The sequence below is a fragment of the Hipposideros armiger genome, unplaced genomic scaffold (assembly GCF_001890085.2).
Source record: "Hipposideros armiger isolate ML-2016 unplaced genomic scaffold, ASM189008v1 scaffold_12, whole genome shotgun sequence".
Lineage (NCBI taxonomy): Eukaryota > Metazoa > Chordata > Mammalia > Chiroptera > Hipposideridae > Hipposideros > Hipposideros armiger.
In genome coordinates, this window is record NW_017731362.1 from 8,241,734 (window position 1) to 8,262,646 (window position 20,913).

The window sequence follows — 20,913 nt, forward strand, 5'->3', positions numbered from 1 at the left end:
CCTCTTAGGCATTGGTTTTCGTTTTTCACTGTTCAAGGTTTATTTGGTGGTTTAGTTGGTATGACGCTTGGATAGTTGGCTGCATTATTTATATGTAGACTTTTCGTTTTACATTATATGCCAGTCTGTATACTGTGATACATATAGTACACAAAGCAAGATCCTTTAAAACAGTTAGGCACAAGACATGCTATGTTGGATTTATAGTACATTGGATTCCAGGATGTGATTGATTGGAGAAAAAAAGTTGGACTAGGCATGTAGGGTAAAGGAACCAGAAGTTACATAACAGAGTAAACACACATTTTGTTTGAAGGGCACCTGTAACGGACACATCATTGGCAGTGGTGGAGCCTTGGAGGAGGTGGCATGATTCCACACTAACCAGTTTAGGATTACACAAGATCAGTACCATCCAGCATCATGATATAGCTGCAGGATTTTATGACCATTCCTATTTCTAACTTTAGGAAATTGAAGTTTTTCCTAGGCTGTCTTAATATTACTACTTTAGTCACAGATCACGTAAAAAGGACAGTGTGCACAACCTCCAATTAAAATCCTGTAGTGCCTTAGACAGTGAAGTGGCATGATGTTAAAAGACTTTAAAACTGCAGCTCTTTTTGGATCCCCCAAAGTGTATCTGCACTGTCCTTCAAACGGGCCTCTTCCTCAGGTGTCAGTCACCTTCACAACACCTGAGATTCCATTCTGTGCCAAGATGTAAGGAACACTAAGAAAAATGTCATCTTTTATTCCATAGAGACCCTTAATCATGGTGGAAATTGGATGGACCCACACCTAAGATTCTTCATTATACTTTCTGCCAAATCTGCCACAGATAGTCCAGTGGCCCAGGATGTGTACCCTTTCAGTTTGATCACCTCATAAGCACTATTAACCACCTGTTTGTGAATTTCTTTCCAGTGTTCCTTATCTGCATCAGTGCCTAAATCAGGTGCAGATTCTTCAGGGAGACACCAGCAACATTCTCTCCATACAGGCACTCCATAGAGTTTGCATGCGCCCCAAGAAACCCCCATAACAGCTTAATGGGTGAACTCCCAGCCTTTCCCCCATTAGGTAACTGAACTGGGCCAATCCAGATTGCAACCACTTTCAGTAACATGGTGTTAGGGAAAGCCGCTTATCTTCCAAGCCACATAGGTCACGATATCCACTGAATTGGAAACAATAAACAATTTGTAGTTGGGACTATATTTTACAACATTAGGAATGATGAATTTAAAGATGTTCATCTTACGCTGGGCCAAATTAAGATGACTTTCTCCCTCTCATTGATGTGTCCTAACTGTGAAAATAACGAGCTTGGAGTTTGCAGTCTCATTATAGTCTTTGCCAGAGACAGTTTTTGGTGTTCCAAGGAAAAGGCTGATATGTTGGAGATCCATCTTCTCTCCCTTCAATTTGTCTTCATGACATCAACAAGGGCAAGTTCATCTGCCAAGTTCTTCATTAAGATACTGGAGGCACAGGCCATGCCAACAGCACCAACACGATGACTATAATCTTATTCTTGGAGGCTTTTTTCTTCCTTAAGAAAATTCACAATCAGCTGATTTTTAAGAGTTGCCAGACTGGACTTAGAACCAAAAGGAAGTGGGAGTGCATGGCGGGTGGGCGGGCGTTGGTAGCGCGGCGTTGGATCCAGACTTGGCAGTAGCTGCTCCAGGACTTGGAGCCCAGCATGGGAGGGGCCTTCTCTTAGGCATCAGTTTTGTATTGAAGTCCTCGTTATACAAGTATTAATAATCCCAGGTCTCCACAGATAGAGATTGCATAAGGAAGCAAAAGCTTTCATGGCCAAGAGTGTTTACCTACAAAATCATCTCCAATCAAACATATTCCTTAGTTAGACTGTCTAGCCATGTATGTTGGGTCAAAACCTTTATTGGTTGCTCTCTAGCGACAAAGTGCAAACTGAGCATAAAGAAAAATTGTAAATAATGCAAAAGTATAGTATTATATGAAGTCTATGAAAGGCCCATTGGAGAACAGTTCTAGTCATATGCAAAGCCGTGTGTAGATGAGGTTTGGACAGAAATAGGTTAGTTAACAATTGTAAAAGAGAAATTTTCCAAGAGAAATGACTCAGTAGGTGCTTCAGGAAAGAGTAGTTTGGATATCATAGAATCAAGAAGAGACTTTGTTGAAAAATTACCTTTGTTTAGATAATATTCTGAAAGTCAGCTGGGAAATGAAGGATGCTGTTATATATAGTGTCAGTTAAAATTATAACCTCCCTCTCATGTTTGTTCATTCTCAGAATTAGCAGATGGCTATAAGAATGACCTAAATTTTGTGATACAAAATGAAATAAGCTCTTCTAAAAATTTTATTTTGAAATTAAAGTCCTAATCAAACCTTTTTTTTCACTAGTATTATGAAAATTTGGTCCTGTTTTCATGGATTCATGATCCACGGGTGGATTTTTTTTATCCAGTACCAGTTATCCTTGGGTATTGAGAATTCTGTAGACTTATATTCAAAGATGAGAATGAAGGGTTTATTGGTATGCAACACCATTTTTGATATCAGTGTTACATAACATTTATTGAATAGCTCTCTTGTTGGATGTTGTTAGTGTATTAAATTTCTTTGCAGGGAGAGAGAGAGAGAGAGAGAGAGAGAGAGAGAGAGAGAGAGAGAGAGCGAGCGAGCGCGAGCAGAAGAAACACTGAAAACAAATCAGGATTATAGATAAGCAAAAGATCAAGTTCATGTGGAACATCTCTCAATTTCTCAACTCACATTTATTCTGTGCTACATAAAGTTCGATGTCCCAAAGGAGATGTCATTTTTATCCCTTCCTGGCTCATATACTTAACCCCAGTTGAAATTAAACACTTCCATAGAATTTTCCACATACAGTTTAAAAATACAATGAACCCATGTATGTCTGTGTGTAACATCAGTTGTTTTTCGGATGAAGTGAGCTAGTTGGACCCGTGTATTTAAGGGTAGATGTACTTATCCAGTGGAGGAAATTACAGGGACTCTGTAAGTAGGGAAGTCTGGTTTAGGGGTAATGCTTCCTTTACTCAGTGTGGGTTTGTATACAGCAGATCCTCGAATAACTTTGTTTTGTTTTAACGACAAAATGCTGTCAGAACTTAACTCTTGTTATATGAATTAGACATCGGTAAATTGGTTTTGTTATATGTAATTTTGTTGCATTTCCAAGAACCTATTGACAATGTCAAAGAGGGCTCACTGTATTCGGTGTCGTTGTATTAGCAAGTTCTGACTCTTTCCTTTGTATATCCAATTTTATTTACTTTTGCATGCATTTATTTGTTTTATTTGATTGATCCCCCCCCCCCCAAATCCTTGACAATACGTGAAGGCCAGGAAAGGTGCAAAGTGTAAAAGTTGGACCCAAGTAGAGAAGAGTTGTAGCATTCATTTTAATTGCTGGTGGTGAAGCAGAAGTAGGGTAGTGGGAGACAGCATAGTTGGTAAACTCTGAAACTTAAATACAGGACATGTAGCCTAAGTCAGTAAAAAAAATAAAAATTCTTCAGAAAATTTTTCATAAAAGCAAAATTTTAAAGTAATTCCACATTAACACTGACTTGACTGAAGAATAGGAGGGAGAGACAGTAGAATCAGTTCACTTTCATTGCAGAAGAGCTTTTGACTCATAGTTGGTCAAAACTGATCTCTTATAAGAGAAGTCTTTCCCCTTCTTTAAAGCAAAAGTAAGAAAAGTAGTTATTGCCTAATTTGCCAATTATCTAAAAACAGACCTAGGGCAAGTGAGAACCAGCTGAATGTGGGGTGCTTGGATATGGCTGATGTGGTCAGTCTAGTTCTGACAGTTTGGAGAACCTCTTAATTTTAGAGATGGTTAGCAAGCATTCTTCTGGATGTAATTTCTCAGATGCTCTTGATGTTTTACCTTTGAAAATAGAATTTCTGGCAGTTTATGTGGCCCCATTTTTATTTAGTCATATTGCTGTGGGTCTGAGAACTGGGCAGGTAGAGTCATAAACTGGTGCTTTTTAAAGATTTTAGGAAGTGGAAAATGCCTAGGATTTTTTTAACTTCTTAAGGTAAAAGGGGACAGCCTTTGAGTTTGTGCTGGCTTTCTACTGGGCTTAGGTGGATTAAATGCTTAATAAAAATTTTGTTCACCGTGGTAGTCATTTTAACTTTTTGAAATGATTAAACATGAAAGAAACCAACTGTATTTTACCAAAGAATGCTCTTCCCTTTCGCCCATCATCCGTATTTTCTTATTGAGCTGGAAAAACTAATTTTTAGTTCAGATATTTACAAATGGTTTTTTGGTCAATTTTTAAAGAATTGTATGATTTTAAGGACATCTAAGAGAAGTGATTGCATTTTGAGAACCAACTATGAAAGTGGACCTAGGAAGTGTTTTACTACATGGCTCCATGTAATTTATTCATGCTCTAACTTTGCTGCTTGGAAAGAAGTTTATATGAAGTCTAATTAAATCATTTCTAAATTTTTGGATTTTGCTGTTACATTTTAGGAAAGTGTCTTACTCTTAAGCAGGGATTGTGTGTGTGTGTGTGTGTGTGTGTGAGGAATCTTTTATTTACTTATTTTTAAAATTAATTTCAGGTGTACAACACAGTGCAATAGTTATACTTTTTACCCCTCAAAGTAACAACCCCCTCCCCCAACCTGCCACCCCACTCCCCGCCCCCAATATCATACAATACATATCTATTACAATTCCATTGACTCCACTGCCACACTAGACTCCACATCCCGTGATTAAGCAGGGATTTTTAACAGGAACAATATCTTTCTGAATTTTAATTTGCTTAGAAGAAGTAGAATATTTACTTGGGGGATTTTTATTATGACTAGAAATTAAAATATGAAAATCACACATAACCTGACGTTTAACATACTAAATTAACATGGTCAATTACTGTTATTTGGGTTTAAAAAGAATGAAGTGTTGTCCCAGCCTGGAAAACCATGCTAATAGGTATACACACTGAGATCTTTAACATGTTTATAACTTGCAGTGTATTGACCTTTTTTTTTAAAGATTTTTATTGGGGAATTGGGGGCATGGGGACAGTGCTGGGGAATTGGGGGAAGGGGAACAGACAAGTTGCTGTTGTCTAGTTGTGAAGGACGTTGCTTCACTGGCTCAAGTTGGCACCATCATTGCGCTCTTCCTGGGTGAGGCAGATCAGTCGCCGGCTTCTGGTCGGCCGCTTACTGCGGCTGCTGGCTACATATGGTAGCCCATGGCAACCCACTGCAGCAGGGGCTGCAGCCTACACCGTTGCCGGTGACTCACGCAGCCCAGCTCCAGGTTGAGCTGTTGTTCAGCATCTTAGGTGTAGAGGGCAGTGTCACTGGCCCTCATATGTGGAATCTGAACCGGGGCCCTCTGATGTCCCAAGCCAATTCTTAAACCATCGCGCCACTTGGCAGGCCCTGACCTTTTTTTTTAAGAAAGTATTTTGGTTCAGTTAGTACTGTCAGAAATAGTAGTGGTTTTTTCATTTTACAGTTTTGTTTCTCCAGCTATAAGAATGTATAAGTGGGAACTGTATAGGTATTTTAATTCCTTTGTGCTCTACAGATCTACAAGGGTGGCTCTAGGGAATTGTTGAAGATTAGATTCCATGGGAAGCCTGAGACAGAGTTAAGCTTACAGGATGTTTATCAAATGCCTTGGGATCACCATCTGTGAAAAGGACAGGAAGAAAGCAGGATTGGACAGAGGGAAAAATTGAGTTGTGATTCAGGCCCAGTGATATTCCTGACCCACCCGGCTGTGAATCCCGGAGCTAGAATGGCCCTTCAGAGGTATCCTGAGCTGGGCTAAGATTGCCAGGCCTTTATAGCTCACATGCATCTGTCGTTGGATATGGGCTGCCCAGGAAGGGGCATAAGCTTGGGCAAAAGCTGCTGTCTTTAGCTCAGGCACTCACTCCCAACAGTTGGGGCAGTGAGTCCTTCATTAAGAGGGATTGGGTGGCACATCCCAGGAATATTTTTGTAGAATCTGGTGTACGGTTTTGTGTTTTTTTTGGTTTATTTTTCATTATAGTTTGCTTTGTGCCTCTGGGGTAAGTTTATATCGTTTTTCTTTCTCTTCTAAGCAAGGGTAAGAGGCTTGACTTAGCTTAACTGCCTTAAAGAATTATTGAGTCTCTGAAAACAAATGCTTTAAAATGCTTTGAGATCATTATATATAAGATGCTTCAGATTTCTTTCTTTGTAAAACCATATATTATGAATAAGAAGAAAAATAACATTTTCTTTTCTTTTGCATTTCCATATACATGATCTTCTCCCTGGTTGTCTTGAGGGACTTAGTTTGCCTCGGATGGAGTGTATTAGAAAGACAGAGAGAATAAAAATAAATAATACTTGACTTCTGATTTTAATTTATTTAGTGTATATATATGAGGTATGATCAACAGATATGGTGAATGTTTGAATAAAATAATTTATTACAGCAAAAGACACATTGCCATTAACCCCCCCTCCCCCTTGCTTCAAACACACGTATCCCTTTGTTCTTGCCACTTTCTGAAGCAGTTTTGGAAGTCCTCTTTTGTGAGTGCCTTCATTCTCCATCATGACAATGCTCCATGTCACACATCACTTCTGGTATAGCAATTTCTGTCAAATAAAAAGATTATGGTGTCCTCATCTGCCTTATTCACTAGATCTGGCATTGTGCCACTTCTGGCTTTTCCGCAAAGTCAAAATGATTCAGGACATCAAGGCAGCCATGACTGTGCAACTAAAGACATTCATGAAAGAGGACTTCCAGAACTGCTTCAGGAAGTGGCAAGAACGATGGGCCAAGTGTGTTTGAAGCGAGGGGGAGTATTTTGAGGGGCATTAATGACAATGTGTCTTTTACTGTAATAAATGCTTTTAAATTTAAATATTCACCATTTTTGTGATCATACCTCATATAAAGTACCTACTGTGTACCAGGTACTATTACAAACTTTGGGGATAATAGAATTTTGGAGCAATAAAATGGGCTTAACTAGGCATTTCCCGCAAGATGAAGCTTTTCTAAAATTCCCCTACAGTGGCTCACATGGGTCAAAATTGGTGGGAGCCATAATGGTTCTATGGAATTTTGATTTTGAAAACATACCTTTGTTTCTCTTGCACTTGACTCTTCCAGGTTAAGAGACTGGGTCTGAGAAGGAAATTGTTAGATAAAAGTTGAATTTATGGTTACTGGAATGGGACATACTGGTTTTTCTCTGGTTCCAAGGGAGGAAATACCTTAGGCTCTGGGAAGTAAGGAGGGTTGGGAGGAGGGTAAGGGGGTGGACACGCTGGGATGGGTACTAATGGGTTGGTTAGTGATCTTAGTCTTTCAGAACTGCCCCCAGAGTCTTCCTCAGGAAGGAGAATTTCCTGGTACAGCTCTCCCAAACTGTTACAAGTGTCTTAAACTTAACTGAATGCTAGGTCTGCTGTTTACCCCAGTTGGTTGTGACCATGATTTGATTGTCATTCCTCTTAACCTTACTGAGAAGTGTATTGGAAACGGGGGGAGGGGGTGGGGGGAGTGGGGGAGATGGCCCCAACTTCAATACCTCCCACACTAAACACCTGTCAAAACCTCCAGCTGCCTTCCTTGCCCCCATTCCAGTATCCATTGCTCAGTCATTACATGAAGTGGCCAAATGCCACCTGGCTGGTGTCTGGATAGACAAGACAAGTTGGACTGACTTTTCTTAGGCAGTTTCCAAAAAATAAGGACTAAATTCAAACTAAATTGAGAAGCCCAAGACACACCAGCCTGTTAAAAGGCCACATGTGGTACATTGTCAGCCTGTGCCCCTGACTGATTTAGGTCCTACTTGAGGACCTCCAACAATTGTAAACAGCACTCTTTCCAGGGGCACCTTAAACACTCCCAGCATTGTGCTTTGTGTATGAAAGCCAGGCATTAACTTGCCCTTTTAACCAAAGCAGTGACTTGCACCATAGGGCAGTGGTATGAGACCTTCAGATATTTAATGAAACATGTACTTGTCAAATGATTGTAGAGATCTCTCCAACATTAGGTTAACCTTGATTACTTGGGGGAATTTCTTGGAAGGGTGACTGATTCGTTATTCACTTCGCAGGCAGCTATCCCAAGGATGGAGTTATCCATTTAGGGTAGGTGTTAGGAAACCAGTCACAGACTTTAGCTGAAGTGATCAGTGATCCAACTTGGTCGCTAGAAGGTATTCAGGTCAGCCTCAAGTCACTGGCCAGGGTTGTTGGTATGGATGATATAGAATTGCCTTAGATTTCTTTGTGGGTCAGGTGGATTGCAAGGCAGATTCTGTTTAATTGCTAGTACATATTCCTATACCTTGATTCATGCTTCGGTCTACGTGGAAAGGTCAATTCAGACACATAAGGAGAAAACCACTTGCATTTCTATGGTAGACCCTGATGGTTTATGGAATTTGTTCAGCTGATTTGGCCCAGGACCCTGGAGGACTTGGGGGAGGTGAGTAATGTAGGCTGCTGGCCTCATCTTGCTGCTTGGAGTCCTGTTTATAGAAGCCTTAGTTCTAGGATGCTTAAGACAAATTAAATAGATTTGGTCCTACCTTTGTTGGTCAGATTAATCAGCTTGGTCGACAGAATGGAAGACTGTAGAAAAATTTGCCAGGAGCCCAAGATAGTGTAGAAACAAGGGATACATACTGTTGGAGGTAATTTTCTGTGGTCCTCTTACATTTCTGCATGTTTTGCAAGCAGTGGCACTGACTGCCTTTGTTTTGTACTATCTTTGTCCAAAGGATGCTTGTATAGTAAACAGCCTAGGAAAATATACATAGTGTCTCTTTCTGGAGCAAAAGGGCAGGTATGTTTACTGTTCAGTGTAATAGAGATAATATCTCTCTCTTAAGCAAAGGTAAGGCATGCTCACTGCACACTGTAAAAGATTGGGCTCCCTAAACTCAGTGTTCCTCTCCTGTAAACCCACTATGTGTACAGACATCCATTTGGGCTCATCCACGTTGCTTCCATGGGACATGATTAATAAAGTAGTTTGTCACAGACTAGGAGTCTCATGTCTTCTTCTTTCACCCATGAAGCTATGATAGTCTACCTTGTTAGCTTACAAATAGGGCAGAATCTCAGACCCTTCACAATTCTTGACACTGGCATTATGGGTACTTTTTCTCTCTCTGGGTGTCCTTTTAGGAGGCCCCATATCTCTATTTAAATAAATGATCTATTTGAGCATAGATAAAAATGTCAAATGGATACAAGGTGTGATAAAAAAATACGGTAAATGTTTAAATTAAAAAAAAATTAACACAGTAAAAGACACATTGCCATTAATCCCACTCAAAATATTACCCCATTCTTCGAACACGCTTATCCCATCATTCTTGCCACTTTCTGAAGCAGCTCTGAAAGTCCTCTTTCATGAATGTCTTTAGTTGTGCTGTCATGGCTGCTTCGATATCCTGAATTGATTCAAAACATTTTCCTTTCATGGTCATTTTGACTTTGGGGAAGAGCCAGAAGTTGCATGTGCCAGATCCCGTGAATAAGGTGGATGAGGACACCATAATGTTTTTATTTGACAAATTGCTGTACCAGAAGCGATGTGTGATATAGAGTCTTCCTGTTGTGATCACAAAATACAGTGAATGCTGCCGAGTGCCATCCAGCTGAAAGGCAGGGATCTTCAATATGGGAAGCGGCGCATTGAACCTTAATAACAGTGTGTAACAAGTTTCAACTTGTTCAGTGCAGTCAGTCGGGTGTGAGCTATGGTTGAGAGACGGTGTGTTTTAAAGTTTGCCGTAAATCATCCTCCATCATGGCAACACTCTGTGTCACACATCACTTCTGGTATATGGCAATTTCTGTCAAATAAAAACATTACGATGTGTCCTCATCCACTTTATTCACTGGATCTGGCACCATGCGATTTCTGGCTCTTCCCCAAAGTCAAAATGATTCAGGACATCGAAGCAGCCATGACAGCACAACTAAAGACACTCAGGAAAGAGGACTTCCAGAACTGCTTTAGAAAGTGGCAAGAACGATGGGATAAGTGTGTTTGAAATGAGGGGGAGTATTTTAAGTGGGATTAATGGCAATGTGTCTTTTATTTTATTTAAATATTCACTGTATTGTTTGATCATACCTCATATAACTGGTCAGCCTGGCAGTGCCATTTAAATGTATATTACCTCTAGTACAGGGTCACAAACTACTGCCCTAGTCCTTGGGGCCAAATTTGTCTCACTGCCATCTTGTAAAATAAAGTTTTATGGTAATACACCACACCCATCTGTATTTGTACTGTCTATGGCTCGTTTTGTGCTACAAGGCAGAGTTGGGTAGTTTCAACAGAGACCATATGGCCCTCAGAGTAAAAAGTAATTATTGTTCCTTTAAGAAAAAGTTTGTAGAGCCCTGCTGTAGCACCCTAACCCAACATTATTTCCTTTAAAGGTACTTCCAAGTGTGTGTCAAGATAGACGTACAAAGATGTTTGTTGCGTGGTTGTTGATAACAGTGAAAAAACAGCAATCAACAAAAAACTGGAAACAACTTCAGGAATTGTGAGAAGGTCTAGATTTATTGCCTGAACATTGACTTGTTCTGCAGATTTTCACAAGTCACTCCTTGGACTGAATTCTTCCCAGTGAGTCTAAGACACCACATTACATATTTGGACTTAAATACAGAGGTGACAAAAAAATGTATACACGTTTTAAGGAAGGAAAAAACTGTATTAACATTGTAATACTCAATATATACCGATAACAAAAGATGAGTACAAGTCACGGTTGACTTCTGCAATTACAAGAAGTGCTCAAAGTGGTTACTGTCAGCATAATTTTAATACAGTTTTTTCCTTTCTTAAAATGTGTATACATTTTTTTTGGCACCCTCTATCCATGAAATTTCTTCTTTACTCAGAATAACGGGTTGTCAGATCATACAATCTGGGAGAGAAGGCAAGGGACACCAGATTAATTTGGCAAGCCTCTGCATACTGCAGGTTCCAGGGAGTGCAAGGGTCACTGGGTAAGAGGCAAAGGTCCTGCTGTTCAGTTTTGCATTTTAGTCTAAAGGTTTTGAAAGCCAGTCAAAAGGTAGTCATTGGGAAAACAAAGTAAAACAAAACAGAAGCAAACAGATAAAACAGAGATTGCTGTTGTTCAACAGTGAAGATGTTGCTTTTGATGTAGATGAACCACACTAACTTCCGATTCTTTTCTGGTAAGGGGGAACCCTCTGACTGTGCCCATGTGTGAGGATAGAACCCTTCAATTAGGTGGAAGGCATATGCAGACAGGTTGAGGAGAGAGTTAAGTTGATTTTATTTTAGTGAGACTGTAGTGAGGAAATTATGACCAAACTGTTTTTGGAGTTTGGTATCGTGGTAAGAAGGGGAGGAGTTGATAGCATGGTAGGAACTTAAATTTTAGGAATCCACCTAGGGAAAAAGAAGCAGAGTTCTAGTATTGTGGTGGGCAGCATTGACCAAAATATAGCTTTTTAGTGTGCGATATTGAAGTTGTTTCAGAAGTATTTTGCTTATTGCCTCTAGAGGGGTTGTATTTTGCACACTGCTTTTTAGTTGCAGTGTATTTTGACCAACAAATCAGTATGACTTAATACCTTTGGTTAGACAAAGGAATTATTTTTATTCAAGAAGTCTTAAAAATTTATAACATTTAATCATATTTAATTGTATGTTGACATCCTTGTGGGGGGAAAAGGGTAAATGAGATAGGGATTGTCCCAGAACATCTAGGACATTTGTGTCATATTTATGTAGCCCAATGTTAATAGATTTGTGGTTAGGAGATTAGTGGTGAACCTGTTTTTTGGGGGGTAGGAGCAGAAGCAAATGTATTAAATTAAGCACACCTGGAAGTTTTCTAAGCGAGAGTTCAGCATTTTGTATACCTTGTGTTTATATTTCTTCAAGTGTGGAGCTGGAGAAATAATATCTTACATGGAAAAGTTTGACATATTGGTAGAGATGTCTTTTTTTAAAAAGCACTTTTTTTCCCTTTTGAAAAAAACGTAGAAGTAGTGAGGATAAGACCTATTATTATTGTCCAATTTCCATAGATTCTATTTGGCCTCAAACATTACATTTCCAATTTTCAAGTAACCTAAGATAGATAAGCAATGTTAAGGAACCATTATGTCCTACCCAAAGCTCATAAAGCTAGCTAGCAGAATAAGAACACTTGGGAAATGTGCTCAACTAAATAAATAGATTGTTTAAGAGGTTTGTTTTTCTATATGGGCAGTTAGGTAAGCATGTTATTTCAGGTGGCAGAGTTGAAAGAATTTTGGGACTGTGTAGGTGGAACAATGCTGAGCTTTCTTCTACTTAATCAGGGACGATTTCATGGAAGAGTATGAGTTAGTGTGTATGAGAACCTGAGGGCGGTATGGTTATCTTTGTGAAGAGCTTCAAAAATCAAGGAGCAGTCTATCATTTTTGAAATTAAGAATAACAGCTTTAATTTTTGTGTTACATGAGGTGGATGGAGGAGGTAAAACATGTACCGCCTTCTATTTTTTTTAGACTTGATATATGTTACATACATACATACATATATAATTTCATGTTTACTTCTTTCACCATGTAATTCACTCTCTTTAAGTAGATTAAGAGCATTTTGAGGGTGGGAATTATTTTTTCTGATTTTGTGTCCCACATAGAACAAAATTATAGACTCATGCTAACAAAAATTACATTTTTTTTCTCTTTTTAAAAAGGAAAATTTAAGATTTCAAATATGGAAAGCTTGGGCATTTTGTTAGCTATTGGGCACAATGTAAGTAAAGAGAGGACTTGGGACCAAGAGCTGGGCAGAACCTTTAAAGTAGTTCTAGGTTGGAGGGCCAACAAGAGGTGAGAGTGACATGCTGAAACTGGAAGAATGGGGTAAGCTCCTGAGTATAGCAGGTTAGACTAGTAGTGGGATAGAAAACATGGGTATTAACAGTGGCTTAATATACAGATGTGGGTCAGGATTCTCACCAGTCATGAGGAACCAATTTGGGGGGTGTTGTTCAGAATAGGAGCCATGCCTCAGAATCTTGACAGGAAAACGTGTTAATTTAGGGTAGGATCTAGGGTAAAAGTCTTTTTCTTTGCAAAGAAGTGACTGTGGCCTTAATATGACTTTACTGCAGTGACAGAAACCTAGCAGGTATATCTTTTATATTTATTATACTGTATTTATTTTTCAGGTTTGGCTTAATTGTAGGAAGTGTGATTCTGAACAGTTTTAAATTTCTTTTTTTCTTTTAATAATCTTATACCCTGATGATCATATTTCTTGGGTGGATCCTCTCTTGTCAGGCAGTGGGACTGGTAGAAAGAAGTATGTAATAATATCCTGATTTTATGGGATTTCTACACTGAAAGGAGAACAGGTTACTATTCCTGGCTCATACAGGTGGGAGTAGAATGATCTGCACAGTGCTCTTTTAGGATACTGAGGCTTTTCCTCTATTGATATACAGAGGTATTAAATGTCATATTGATACTATTGGGGAATTAAAAAAATTAGCTTTGGTTGCCATACTGAAGGGTCAGCTGGGATTATGAGAAATAATCTCCAACAACATTTCCAGATTTTACCGTAAGTAGATATTTAGATAAGATTGACTTATGTAATAGATTCTGTTTTGATATGGGGCTTGGTTCCATTCAGTGCTGGCTTCGTGTATTTATTAAGCACCTGATGTGCCAGATACTTCTAGGCATTTCATACCTATTTAACCCTCATGGGAATCTTAAAAGAAGAATAGTGGTATTTCCATTTTTAAAGGGGAGGATATTTTAGCTTTCTTTACCAACCAGATTAATCAATCCTCTTTATTCCCCCTGAAAAATACACATACTGATGACAATGGCTCCATTGGTCACTTATGTCTCCATTGGTCACTTATGTCTAATGAGTTCTACTATAGTATTCTTCCATACTTCTGCTTCAACCATATGAGTGTATCCTTACTAAGAGTCAATTGCCTTTGTTCCCAAATGTATTAATAATTATTTATTTATAGTTAAACCAATGAAATCATAAAGAAGATTGTTTTATAAAAAGCAGAGTTGAATGTTTGGAAAGACTCAATGACAAGGAGCTAAAATAACTATTGAATTAGAGGTAAATGAGACAGCATTGATACAAATTGGATAAAAACCACAAATCTGGAAGATTCTGAATTAATTAAATTTTTTTTTGCAAATGCATTAGTTTTTGCTATATTTTAAAGAAACAGGCCGAACATTGTGGAGAACGCATTAGGAATGTGATTGATGCAAGAAGGGCAATGTGGAAACTAACCAGAGGACCCACACTTAAAAAAAGGGCCCTGAAACTGAGTTTGGAACCAAATGAAAAATAACATGAGAGTGTCATGAAGATTAAAATGTCAGCTTTAATAATGATACAATGATTAGAATCATGGCATTAGAACTGCTGCTGCCAAAAGAGCTGGCCAACCTTTCAAAGAAAATACCCCGAGTTTTTGCCTTACACCATTCCAAGACCTGATTGGAAGAATAGTGCCAATCTTTAGTGTTGGCAGATTTGTTATTGTTTTAGCTCCACATAGTCAAGAAATGTCCATACTAGTCAGGAAACTCACCCTTCCTTGGGATAGGGTAGGGAAGGGAGGGGAGGGATTTCTTCCAGATAGAGGCCTGAGGCTGAGTAAAGGTGATTCCTACATCAAAATATTGGGTTATGTTTTATGTTTAGAAAAACATTTAAGGTAATGGCTTGGCCAACTCAGTATATCCTCACTTTAATCTACTTTTGAAATTATGATCATGTGCTATATTTGTATAGCTAAAAAGGAACAGAGCCCAAACCTAGCCTAGTCTGTCTGATTGTAAGCCTTTGTACTTTTCACTACGTCACACTTGTTGAGGTTTCTTCTGGGCACCCTCCTGCTTCCCATTTCATCTCTCTCTTTATCTATGAACCAGTTCCCTCAATTTTCCCCTTGGGACTTTGATTACAGAGCCTATTTTGTTCATTCAGGAGAATAATCCTCAAACTGAAAGGTTTGTATCAAACAACATAATAGAATAGAATTGTAACTTACAGGCATTGAAGGGAAAGAAAATAATCACCTAGGAGCTTTAAATACCTGAAATAACATCTGGTCTCCAGATCCAGGCAAACTATGTTGAAAGAATTTGTGAATATCTCTTCATACTCACAGTGTTACAAAGGTATATATGCACATGCAAATAGTATATGCACATTGTTTTTTTTTTAATATTACTGTAAAAAATATGTGAGTCGGTGTGATGGAGCATAAAAGAAGTAAATGAAATCTTAAACTGTGTAAATAGAAATGTGATGTCAGAATCATAGATACTAATGCTTCCACTGTCATCTTAGATGGCGTGGTGAATTTATTTTCATACTTTAAGAGGATAACTTCAACTATTGTGTCTGGAAGGGCATGTTTAGGATTTGACCTACTGAAAATGGTGACAGGAATAACAGTAAATGGGGTGGAAAGACTAAGAGCAAAGGGGATTAATACTCTCCATGGTTTTGAATACTGCCATATAAAAGAAGGTACAGACTTCTGTGGTGTTGCTCTAGGACAGTGGTAGGAAAACTGTTTTTGTAAAGGGCCAGATAAATATTTTGGGTTTTATGTTGCAACCATTTGACTCTGCCATTGTTACATGAAAGCAGCCATACGAGTAGACGGTATGTCGTAAAACAAAAAAATTGGACATGGCTGTATCCCAGCAAAACTTTATTTGTAAAAACAATGTGCTAGATTTCATCAACAGGCCAACTCCTACTCTAGAAGAGTAGTTTTCTTCTCAAGTTAAGAGAGAATTTTTCAAAAGATTGTGGGTTTTAGCAGTGGAAAAAACTGTCTCAAGAGGTGTGAGTGCCCCCTCACTGATATTATATCCATCCACCTAATGTGTTTGTTGATAAGACTTTGCACTAACTGGACGGAAAGACCAGATGACTTCTCTAAGACTTCTGCTAACTTTTTCCACCAATTTTGCATGCTTTTCTAACTGGTACAAGTTCCCTGATTTAGTCGTTTGAATGTTTACAATTTAATGGGAAAAGATTCAACCCAGAAATTGTCTGTATTAAACTTTGCTTTGTATGAGTTTATTTCATTTATTGAATTTAATTCAATACAGTATTGTATTTTATTGTATGTATGCATTTTATTGCATGTAATAAAATACAATATGTATTTTATTCTATATATCAGGTTATACACTTTATTGAACTATACATTTAAAGTGTAATTCAATAGTTTGTAGATTTATTTTGACAGATTTATAGAACATATCCATCATTCCAGAAAGTTGCCTTATACCCCTGTGAGGTCAATTTTCCTCAACACCTGTCCCTTGGAACCACTCATCTGCTTTCTATCACTGTAAATTCGTTTTAGCATGTTCTAGAAATAACTTCATAATAATGGAATCATACATAATAAACTCTTGTATCTGCCTTCATTGACTCAAAATTATGTTTTTGAGATTCATCCAGGTTGTTGCATGCATCAGAAATTAGTTGTATCGTTGTACACTCCCAGAAGCAATGCATGATTGTTCTAGTTGCTTAATAGCCTCTATAACACTTGCTGTTGTCAGTTTTTTTTAAGCTTAGCCATATAAGTGCTAGTCTCTCGTTATGGTTTTAGTTTGTTTCCCTGATGATATTGACCATCCTCTCATGTGCTTATTGTCCATTCATGTATCTTCTTTGCCCATTTTTAAATTGAGCTGTCAGCTTTTCATTGAGTTTAAAAGGCTCCTCATAATTTTGGATATAAGTTATTTAGGTATATGTGTTATGAATATTTTCTCCCAGCCTGTCTTACCTTTTCATTTTCTTAGCAATCTTTTGAAGGGCATTAGGTTTTGATTTTGATTAAGTCATTTATTAAATTTTATTTTTGTGATCAACACAGCTTTCCCTGTCCCATCTAAAAGATCTTTGCCTACTCCAGAATTACAAAGATTTTTTTTTCTTGTTGTTTCTTCAGAAGTTTTATATTTTATGCTTAGGCCCCTGAGCCATTTCAAATTTTTGTGTAGTGTGAGGGCTTGAGGTTCTTTTTGTTCCCATAAGATACTGACTTGTTCTATCTAGCACCATCTGTTTGAGACTATCCTTTCTTTGATTGATGAATTTTTGTTACTTAGTTGATAATCATTTGATCACATATGTTTGGTTTAATTTCTGAACTCTGTTCTCTTCCAGTGATCATTGTGTCTGTTGTAATTTATGCCTATCTCACAATGTCTTCATTACTATAGATTTATGGTAAATCTTGAGATCATCAGATACTGTAAGTCAATCCAACTTGGTTTCTGTTTTTAAAAAATTATTTAGCCTATTCTGAGCCTTTGTATTTCTAGACACATTTATTTCAAACAAATTTGTTAGAATTTTGATTGGGATTTCATTGATTCTGTTTTATTTATTTATTTATTTATTTATTTACTCTGCAGTCTTCATTGTTTAAAGAAAAATATATTTTGTAACATTCTATATGAGTTGTTTAAGAGGGTTGTTTTTAAGTTTTAATTTTTAAATTAACATGAAGTTAAACTGACTTCTTTTTTGTTGTATAGTTCCATGAATCTTAGTATACGTGTGTGTGTGTGTGTGTGTGTGTTCATTTAAGTTCTACCACAATCAATATACAAAATAGTTTGATTACCCCCCCCCCAAACTATTTCTTTCCCCTTTCCTCACCTCTTACTCCCTGGCAACCACTAATCTGTTCTCTGTTACTATAGTTTTATCTTTTCAAGAACTTCATAAATGTAATAATATAGTATGTAACATTTTGAGACTGGCTTCTTTTACTAAGTATATTACCTTTGAGCTAACTATGTTGTTGAATATATCAGTAGTTTGTTACTTTTTATTGCTGAATAGTATCATTTTATGTGGCTGTACCATAGTTTCTTTATCCATGTTAAAGGACATTTATGCTGTTTATGGTTTTTAGAGAATATGATTAAAATGACTGTGAACATTTTTGTACCAACTTTTGTGTGAATATAAGGCTTCATTTGTGTAGGGTACACACCCAGGAGTGGGACTTCCTGGTAATTGTGTGCAGTTTGCTTTTTAAAAAATAAATGTTTCTTTCATATTTTGGAAGTAGTAACATTCATTAGACTAAATTTAGAAAGTGTGGGGAGGAAGGAAAAAATAGGATAAATATTAAATATTACACATCGTCTCTCTTCTGAAACACAAACACTGTAAAAACTTCCATGTATTTCCTTTTATTCTTCCTCTTTCCCTTCTACCTTCTTCCTCTCCTCCTTCACTGTCTCCTCCTCTTCCTCTTCTTCTATTTTTACCTAGCAGTAATTATATTGAAAATATAATTTAATATCCATTTTATTTCTCTTAATTGCATTATTTACATGTAAGACTCACTAGGCAGTAACTTTGTAATTTGCACTTTGGTGCATTATCTAGCATGTATATAATCACAATACACATTTGTAGAAGTGTGGGGTTTTACATTTGTAGAAGTGTGGTGGGGTTTTAGGCAGTACAGCTGGCTAATGTTAGATATTTTGGACTTTTTCTTTACTCATCAAATTTTGCCATTTGGGTGACCATGGACTCCCAACCAGTTGCCTGATTTGGGGGATGCTGTGGTTGATGCCAGCCACTAGCCTTGTCACTCAACCGAATAGAGCCTTAAGGCAGCTAAATATTTGTCATGGTCTATTATGTGAGTGATTATTTCTGGAGCAGACTTTTCATCTAAACGTCAGTATAATAATACAGTTATTTGTATTCATGAAGCAAAGAACGTGGAAATGTTTCCATGGAGCCTTAGAAACCAGGTGCTGCTAGCTCCATATTTTTCTACTTCTTACCTTTACTTTTAAGTGCTGGGGATACTCCTGTTCTCAGAATATTGGCTCTTGTCATGTGATTGCTAAGGCCTTGATGTGTTTTTGTGGAACTGATAAACACTCCCTTCCTTGCATTTGGCTGAAGTTCTAGTCAGTGATGTTTCTGTCATGTTTGCAGCCAAGAACTTGGCTAAAAGGATTGTTTGGATTGAGGTTTGGGGGATTAAATCAGCTTTCAGAGTCCTTCTGACCTGGCTTCTCACCATAGTTGGATATTAGAGAATTTCATTAAGCTAACAGACACTATAACTCAGAATTTAGAAATCGGAAAATGTAGGGTTCTTTTATTTAAAAAGGGGTAGTATCTTCTGGTTCTGGGTAATATGGAGTAGACACACAGCACCCTTTCTTTACAACTGAACATAACTGTAAATACTGCAAAGAATGCATGGTAAATAGCAGTAGGCAGATTGGAGAAGAACATCAGATTTTGAGATACCACCAAACCTCCAAGACCCCCTGACCTAACTTCAGTGTAGCCAGAAACCTGGAATTGAGCAGTGGTGTAGACAGAGCAAGATCCAGAAGCCCATCGGTTCTGGCTTGAGGTGTGAGAAAAGGTGAAAAGCTCAGGGAGTTGGGGTCATCCTGTTTTCTTTCTTCCCCTTTTTTCTATGTTCTCACAACCCAGTTGGTAATGACCTCAGTTTGCAGTGGCTGTCTGTAGGAGCCAAAATTCTGAGCGAGGGGAACCTTACTCTGATGTAGCTGTGATTCCAAGAGGGCAGAGGCAAACTCCATTGCTCTTTTGAGTCTGTCTCCCCAGTGTGTGGACCCCAGACAGGCATAGTTGTAGAAGTAGATGGTTCCTTGCTGGAGAACAGAAGAGCATGTCCTCAGGAAATTAGAAGGTGCTAGAGGAGAAAATGAAGAGGAAGGAGCTTGGGAACCAGACCCAGGAAGTTGTGTACGAACACCTGGGCTCACTGTCCACCTGGACACCTGCAAGGATTTGATCCTAATTAACATTTCCAAGACTTTGAAACAGATATGGGATAAAACTCCACCCAGGTTGCAGGCTGACCACTGGGTGGCGCACCCATGGCAAGAATCCAAACAGCATTGCAAAGCCTTTGAAAACTGAACTGACACTGGAACCACAACCTACTGGAAGCATATTGGAGCTCGCAGCTGGAACCTAACCAGGTCAACTGCCTGTGAAAACAAAAATATTAATATACTCTGTAGGATTTAAGAAGATCCTGAGTTTCATAGCATATTATTCAAAATGTCAAGGATATAATTCAAAATTACTCAACATGCAAAGAACCACAAATAACACACATTGGAAAAGGCAATGACAGACACTATTGACAAGATAATATAGATGTTGGAATTACTTGACATGATAATACAAATACAAATGTGTGAATAAGACATTGCAAATACCCCTGCAACAAGTGTTAAGCTAAAAGTATCAGCAAAGAAATAAAAGGTTTATAAAGTGGAATAAAAAAAAATTGAAACTGAAAAATACAATAATGAGACACTCACTGGATGGATTCAGTACCCAAATGGAGATGAAAGAATAGTCACTGAACTCGATAGGTCAATAGAAATTTTCCAGTTTGAACAATAAAGAGGAAAATGTAGGGGCCGGCTGAATGGCTCAGTTGGTTAAGAGCTCGCTCAAGAGTTTGAGCTCTGAGCAACAGCGGTTCGAGTCCAGCCCGAGCTGAGCAGCTGCTAAGCTGCCAATAGGTAGCAGGATGGCTCAGCTAAAAAAAAAAAAAAAAAAAAGAGGAAAATGATAGCAAAAAAAAAAATGGTAACAGCTTCTGAGAACTGTGGGTCAGCAATATAAGGGCTAACACTGAAGTCCCAGAAAGAGAGGAGAAATAGTATAATGCAGAAAAAAATGTTCGAAGAATTACTGGCTGAAAACTGTAATTGTGTTAAAAGTCATAGAATTGTACACCAAAGAGTGACAAAAAGGTCAGTTTTACTGTATG

The 20,913-nt window shown here is 38.0% G+C and overlaps 1 protein-coding gene and 1 pseudogene across 8 annotated transcripts in view; one reads left to right on the plus strand and one right to left on the minus strand.

Annotated features, from left to right (window-relative positions):
- Positions 1-20,913, plus strand: part of TCF12 (transcription factor 12) — a 334,886-nt gene that overhangs the window by 62,862 nt on the left and 251,111 nt on the right. The window lies entirely within an intron of this gene.
- LOC109394153 (L-lactate dehydrogenase A chain-like) lies at positions 606-4,246 on the minus strand (annotated as a pseudogene).